Here is an 8523-nt window from a genome sequence, read left to right on the forward strand (position 1 = left end):
GCTTATGTGAACATTACGAATAGGCATCACATAGACTAACATTCAGTAATCAGTAATCACCCTTTTCACATTGATAAGCCAAACACAGTTCAGTTGAGTTGTTCTCTGGCAGAACAAACAGTCAAGAGACGGATGTTTCACAGCAAGTGAAGTCACTTGTGAAACCATGTGAAAAGGAGAAAAATGGAAAATATCTGTAACACAGTGATTAGCTTAGAAAAACAGACCAACATGAATACTGTGGATAATGCAGAAAACACAGACTTGTGCATGTTTACAATGACTGCTGTTGTTAGTTTTTGTTTTGTCTGCCTCATCAATATGAAAGCCACAATGTTGTAGGGGATATTAACATTGAGGGAGTGTACATACACCATAATGCTATCACACCACTGATACATGACATAAATTAAAAATAAGATAAGTTAAAAAGGTCCATCATTAAAATGTGTTTGTACAGTAATAAATTGATATGTCCTCTATTTAAAGTTTACCAGACACTTGTGAAGCAGAGTTTTCCCGTTAAAAATGTTAAATCCTAAATATTTAAAAAGTTATCAATTTATTTTCTGTTTTGTTTTGTACTGCGGATAAGGGCAATTTCCCCTCTTCATCAACCTTCCAATGCTGAGAAGGTAGGGATACAACAGAGAACATGCAGGATAGAAGACGCACATGTTACAGCAAATGTCCTCCAATGGGTCTTTCCTGTGTTTCATCCTCAGTGACCTTCCAGTTTGGTGTTGTATTGTACTGAGACTTTTCGTTGAATTTGCTTCAGTGCACACATATACAGTACCTACACCTACGCACATACACACAGATGTTGAGCACCCAATGTGTTCTGTCCCCACATGATGCATTGTGTGTCTTTCTACACATGATTGATCAAAGTTCCCAGTATATGAGCTTAACAGTTACACTATAAGAAGATTCCCCCTGTCCACAAGATAAAGAAAATCAATATATCAATAAAACAATGTGGGTTTATTCCTGCAGTGCCTATATGAAAATTATTTTTATTGAATAAATCCCTGCTGTCAGTCAGCCTGGTGAAGACAGTCTGACAATAAGAGGTTTGTGTGGACTCAACAGACAGAACTCGTGTCTCACTAAGATTCCCAGTAAAAAGCAACTTTTATTGTTTTTCAGTAAACTTTCACTTTAAAGACTCATACTGACCAACCAGAAAGCCAGACAGACAGAACATTTCAGTATCTTCAGTTTTGACTAACCAAGGAGATATTACATCGCTGCAGAATACAATGCTGAGTGCCGATATCTGAATGTTGTACATTCCTCATTACTGACAGGCCTAAAGTGGCTCACACATTCACACTGACTCTACTCATTACTGTGGTTAATAAGTAGGTATGGGTTAGGAACAATTTGTATAAAAACATCAATGAGTGAAAAATGCCTTTAACCAGCAGTATAAAGAAATAAGACTCTTGAGAAGTTGTTTTCAAACACAGCATCTAGGCTCATTGTAAGGGTTTGGCAAGTGCTATAAAATACATTTCAGCTCATATGGTGTATTACAATATACCCACACAATCAGAAAAACAATTTGACTGGAAGGTGAAATAGCAGTAGTCCACTGCTGTGATGAAGAATAAATATTTAACCGATGCAGACTTAACAAAAAGCACACCATTCTGTGTTATATCCTGCTGCTTTGATCTCAAGTTTTGAATCCATATGTGACGTCAAGTAACGTTTGAGAAGAGGTCCGGCCATCTCCTGTTTTAACCCCTTGATCTCATCATTGTCAACTGCATGCCACATCCTAATACCCCCCCTTACCAAATGAATTTGCATACTGTCTGATCACTGCCCTTACCCATTGATCACGAGTGGTAAATGGTACATTTATATTGCACCTTTCTAGTCTTCTGACCACTCAAAGCTCTTTTACATTACACATATCCATGTACTGATGGCAGAGTCTGCAATGCAAGGGGCCAATCTGCTCATCAGAAAGAGTTGGTCTAATCATTCACACACTGATGGTACAGCCTTTGTGAGCATTTTGGGATTCAATATCTTGCCCAAAGATAAGTGTGACATGTGGACTGGAGGAGCCAGGAATTGAACCACCAATCTTCCGATTAGTGGACGACCTGTTTTACCTCCTGAACCACAGCCACCCACAGCCACCCACAATTAGATTTGCATACTATCTGATCACTGCCTTTAGGCCCACTGTAACAATGTGCTCTTCTGCCATTGCTTTTGGTCAGCTTATTGTCTCAGAACCACTCTGTGTCTGTAAAGGTCACTTTATACTAGTATACTCAATAATCAACTTCAGCAAACTTTTGAACAGGACTGTGGTGTATTTCCTCAACAGCTCTAAATGTACTCACCTAATAAGTCATTCTGAGGCATCCAATGAACAAGCTTGATGTTGTTACCAATATTATTGAGTGGGATTCCTGAGAAGCTAACGAAGGAAGAAAGGAGACAAAAACTGAAGAAAGAAGGCTGAGACATTTTATCACACTTTTGACATGAAATGCAATCATAACTGAGATACCACTGTGAAAACCCCTGCTTCCACTAAAAACTACAAATGTCAACTCTGGTCCTGAACCTTTATTGTAAGTGTATTTAGTTGAATATTTGTAAGTGTGAATAATGTGTGTGAGAAATAGCCTATAGTTTACTGAGTCAAAAATTTACATGATATACAAATTGAGCAAAGAGGCATCCAATGTTGAAGGGGAAAAAAGCACAAGGCTTCACTCTGATATTGGGACTTAATCAGATTCATGCATAGCATTATTGTCTGATACACCATGTAAAATGTTACAATTTGAGAACTGTGGCGTGGTAAATTTACTTTGTCATTATTAACTAAACTTCTGTTTTGTAATTCTATCATGGCAAACCTCCTGCTCCACAATGCAACATTCAGTACTTCCTGCCCAGCGTGCCACCAACAATGGCAAGATTTTTGTTAACAACTTAATTTCAAGCAGACACAGCAAACCAAAATCTACTCCCCAGGGATCCCACCCAGCTCTTTGCCCTGGCTTCTTGATTCCCACCTCCCCCACCCCCCGAAAAGATCTATTTAATAGTAGCTGGTTGTTGTTGAACCATGCTGCCTGAACGCTAGACTTGTCCACCAGATCTCTACACCATGTTTCAAGTTGTCTTCATCAAAGACAAATTTATGACAGTTGTTTCATTGGATTGCATTAGATTGCACAGGTGTTCCTAATAAAGTGCTCAGAGCATGTAGTTAGCTTTTCAGTCAACAAAAATCTTAAAAAAATAAAATAAAATAGGCTAAGCATGTCCTGATATAGTTTATGAATTGAGGAATTTTAAACAATGAATATAATTGGTAATCTTTGATTGGATGTAAGGTTTATGTTGTTTATAAAACTCTGCTTTGTTTTGCATAATCTTGACTGCAAAGTCACTAAGTGTGAGTACTTACTGCATACCTACATGAAGACTCATTCAGGTGAAAAAATGTTTTTATTGATAATGTCAGGTGTGTAATAAAGTGACCAACTCATACAGACTACCCAGATACTTCAAGATTCATGACGGAAAGATGTTCTGGTAGACAGCTAAGGCTGGCAATATCTAATTTACTATAAGTGAAATATGGCAAAAGAGCCCAAACTCAGACTTGCTTAAACCTGTCAGGGCTTCACCAGACTCACACATACTGTGAAGAGAATTATTGCAAGTTCAAAGCGTTCCTAGTAGAGCATGAGAAGCATTTTAGAAAACATATCTAACAGACGGATCAGGCATTATTAAATGAATCATAAATCATACAGAAGGCCTCAAGTGTTGCAAACATTTTCCTCATCATCCCTCATTTTCTAATTAATTTTCTTAACCTTTCTCATCTCCTCTGTCCTACAGAGGATCAGCAAGAAGGGCTGACGATAATTTGACTGGCCTAATGTTTCCCCTATTTACATCAAACTTTAAATCAGTTTATTGTTGTTTATACTAACAAAAGTGAAAGATCACACATTTTACAGTTATATGTGCAACTGTACAGTATATTAATTTAATATAGTGTACATGTATATATCAAGAATACAGTAAGATATATGGTTGTACAATTTGAGTGTTTTCCTTACATTGAAATAGGTAAATGTCCCTGTCAGTCCTAACCTCACTGACCTGCACCGAGACACTTAGCTGGATGCATCTCTGCAGTCCTTACTCAATGTACCAGACTCTCCAGGTCACATTGGACAGACTGTTAACTAACCCATTGTTCAAATTCACATTTCTTAGCATTTTATCACTTACTGGAATACATTTAAAATACTTGAAATCTTGCATCTGGTAATTTCTATTGTGTGTTATTTATATACACCACATGTCTGATAACACCTTAACAATGTGATGATATGTGATGCAAGGTGTTCTTAAACAGGCCAACAACCTAAGTAATGACTGTACTGAAAATTGAAAACTCTCATGTAGTGTTTAATATTGTGAGTGTAGCAATGTTTTATATGTTGTGTTTAGAGGACTTTTTAAATTGATAATCAACAGTTTCTTTAGTTTCAAAATGCCTTAATGTGTAACTGAACCAATTAAGGGATTCCAAATTACACTAAATTAACTGTGTACTTACTGTAAATGTATTGCACACCAATCTATACACATCACTTATTTGATTTTAAGAGGAAAAGACCATAATTCAATACGTTTTCTTCAAGTTAACAGGTATTTTTAACCCCCTACACTTATTTAAGAGATTTAGCCTTCAAAGATGGCTGATGTCTTCATCTCTCTCCCTGGACTCAAAATCCAGTTACATACCTTTTTAATAAATTGGGAAGTATAGCACATATTGCAAATACATAAGACACCTCATTTTGGCAATGTTTTTCACAATGACCTTAAGGGTTAGGGTTAGGAATGTTGGCTTTAGTTGTAACTTGTAACTAAAGTCCTCCAATGTTTATTGAATGAAAGATCATTTAATTAAAACAAACTTAAGTCATGATATCTAATATACGGTGTCAAATTGTTTTCAGTCATTGACTGAACCTGAAATGCAAACTGGACTTTTGCCGTTGGTCTGAATTTCAGGGAGTGACACATCTGCTCAGTTGGACTGAGGTCTGCTGGGTCATATAAAGACGTCCCTGGCGGCATTTGCTGTATATTTAGGATCGTCCTCCTTCTGCATTGCCCCAAAATTGTCAGACTCCTCAAAAAAGAAAGCTACAGTTGCTTCACAGTGTTGATGTGAACGCATTAAAACTACATAAAACCCAGTCAGTACTCCAGATTATCCTGATGCAAAGAGTTTATATATCATCTTACCCACAGAGGTCACACCTATAAAACAGGGACACATGACATTTATTATATTATTTGTAACATTTCTTTACTTTGAAGTCTGTATGCATACACACAATGCTACTAATATACACATTTGTGAACACAAAGACAGTGCTAGAGTATAATAAGTTAACTAACTTCTACCATAAAAGTAGACATTTCACACGGACTTAGATGAGAAAATATGCAAATAAGGTGCAAAACAGCTGATAATTAGAATAATTAACAAGTAACGTTAGCATATAACAACTGTTTAATTGTGTTAGTTATCCACATCATAGTCACTGGATAACTGTTGTGAGACACTTGGCAAATGATTATATCAGATTGGATTTTAATCACATCTTTCAAGCACAAACATTTTAGATATGTGAAGGACCTCCTGTCATTGATTCACTACCAAAGCATAAACATCTGTAATCATAAAACATTTATACACTGTTACAGATGCATGCACACAAAGATACTGCAACAACTTAAAGGGAAATTTCACCACTTTTTTATGTGGATATCTAATAAGTGTTGATGGCAAATGTAGTCAATTGAAGCAATAAGATCATCATGCTGTATGGATCAAGAATGCTGAGTCTTCCTACTCGCAAACCCGTCCTACATGTACCAGGATGCATTGTGCGCATCTCGTCTAATCAGATATAAATGCTGTGTTTACAGATGCAGTTGGAAAGTACAATTAGAGTACTACTAAGGCTTTTAAAATACAGAACGTGTTTCCTCACTGCGTTCTGGTGTGAAAATATAACACAAATTGTGTTGTGGATTAATGCAAACTTACTGAAAGCTGCACACACATTTTGGACTATGGCGGGAGTGGCAAAGCATACTGAGGCACATATGGACATTGCAGAACATACAGTTTGTATGTGTAGGACAATTCGCATGGATGATATTTTAAAAATGTATTTATTTGAAAAAAATAACGTTGGGAGCCACTGTTAAATTCGGCTCCCATTTTGTGAGTTATTTATTTCAGTAAAAATGTAACTCAAATGACTAGTTAACAAGTGATCCAAGCATCATGACATTTTTTCTTTAAATGGAGCATGTTTTTAAAAAAGATTTATTTTTGCCTTTATTTGACAGTAGGTGGCATAGAGGCTGACAGGAAACAGGGGAGGGGAATGATTTACAGCGAAGGTCCCTTGGCGGAATCAAACCAGGGACGCTGCCATTATGTGGCATGTGCAGTAACCACTTGGCTACCAAGGTATTCCTGTTGTTCAATGTTTCTCATGTCTCTGCTGAAGAGTCCTTTGCTGGCTTCATTTTGGTCGTCACCCTTCGCACATCTTGCTTTTTGGTGAAGTACTGCCAGGCAAATGCTTTCCCTCCTACCCAAACAGCTGGTGCTGAAGCACTGGCAAGGGGCCAGATATTACTGTCAGCAACCACTGCATGAGCAGTGGAAGTCATAGACACTGTTCATTGCTCTGTATTCAGAGTTAAAGTCCAATATCGTATTGTCAGAAAACAAAGTCAGGTTTACCAAAGCACTGCAAAGTTTGTTGAACCGCAGAGTTTTAAGTCTGACACCATTCTTTCTGACCGTCCATCCTCACTGATCACTGAGCCAATGCTGCAAAGCTCCTCTGGCTGCAGCACGTCTCTTTTGGCAGCATCTGTACTGTAGCTCTGTCTTCCATACTTGTCTTACTCCACAGGATTATATTTGGCCCTATAAATTGTAACAGTACCACAAAATCTCTGCTCTGACATTATATTGTAAAGCTAGTTGTTTTTTGTGTTAGATTCAGCTCTTTTGAATGCATCATGGTTGATCTTAGCAGCTTAGTTTAGCTGAGGCTGTGACGCTCCAGTCCTCCTCCACAGTCCACACTCTGTAGTATCTGTTTCCACAGTGCAATATTCGGCCATGATAGTAGTTTTCATCCAAATGTGCTGATGTTTTTAAGTATTTGGTAGTATGATATTTTAGTGTCTGCTTTTTCCCCTATCTTTGGTGTAACCTAGTAGATGGGAGTGTTTTGGAAGACCAACATTTCACCATCCCTGAAGGCACAAAAAAGCCTGAAAACTTAAATAGTCTTTAGTCCTTCCGAGAACCAATGACATAATTTTTCCCAGAAAAACAACAGATTTTGAGTTTTGTCCCAGAGGCACAGAGAAAAAAAGCCCCAAACAAAACATGTTTTTCACACTTTTCTAAATTCTGATAAATAGAGATAAGGTTGAAAATTGGCCAAGTCTGTGATGGTTCCTTTATTTAAGTGTCCCCATTACAGACATATTTTGCCTGTCCTGTGGCTGCAGCAAACATCCCCACAATGTCATGCTGTCAGATCTCTATATTTAACAGAAACATGTGTTCATAAGTAAGTCACAGAAAGCCTGGTAGTATGTTTAACTAAGCTTAAATTCTTCTTGCTTTATGCTTCTGGATAAAACACTTATTTTCTGTGCCTTAGTTGGATACATTTCATAAAATACAAAGATCTTTCTGTCCATTAAAATTTAAAGCCATAATCATTAGTTTTAGGGACTGCTGGTTTTCCTCAAAAGAGAACAAGGTCTCTTAAAGGTCAGGATTCATGAGTAAATGGATGATTCTAAGGGACACCCAGGACTCCCAAAAAATTATTAACCCAAAACCATTAATTGAATAATTTACAAGGTACTAATCATTTATTTTCTTGTTTCTGGCAAAAATCAGATCATCATGTCTCAGCTTACTAAAGAAAAATCTGGCTTCCAAAAACAGAATGAAAGAACTGAACGACGAGAGAGAAAACAAAAGTTGACAGTATGTCACCCAATTTTTCACAAAGAAAGGTGGGTGTAGTCTGAGTGGTGGAAATTAACCTGTTAGCTCAGTCCATTGTGAAAGAGGCTACTTTTTCTCCCCTAACATAAGTTGCTTAACATCTTCACAGAAAAATCACAGTGTTTACATTTTTAGCTGACATTTAATCAATGCAGGCAAACTTTTAGCAAGCTATTCATACTAAATCAGTTTTCCCTTCCCCTGCCTGGTGTCAGGCCCAACAGATGCAGCTTCAGGCTCAGCAGCCCCATCCCCCTAAATAACCAGTCCTATTCCCAACTGAAGGAGGTGAGCAGCATTGTGTTAAATGAAACTGTCAGTTGGTGTAATTGCAGGGTGTGCACAGGAATTTCTCTTTTTATTATTATGAAAAATAAGAAAAATGA

Source organism: Scomber scombrus, chromosome 2, assembly GCF_963691925.1.
Source record: "Scomber scombrus chromosome 2, fScoSco1.1, whole genome shotgun sequence".
NCBI lineage: Eukaryota > Metazoa > Chordata > Actinopteri > Scombriformes > Scombridae > Scomber > Scomber scombrus.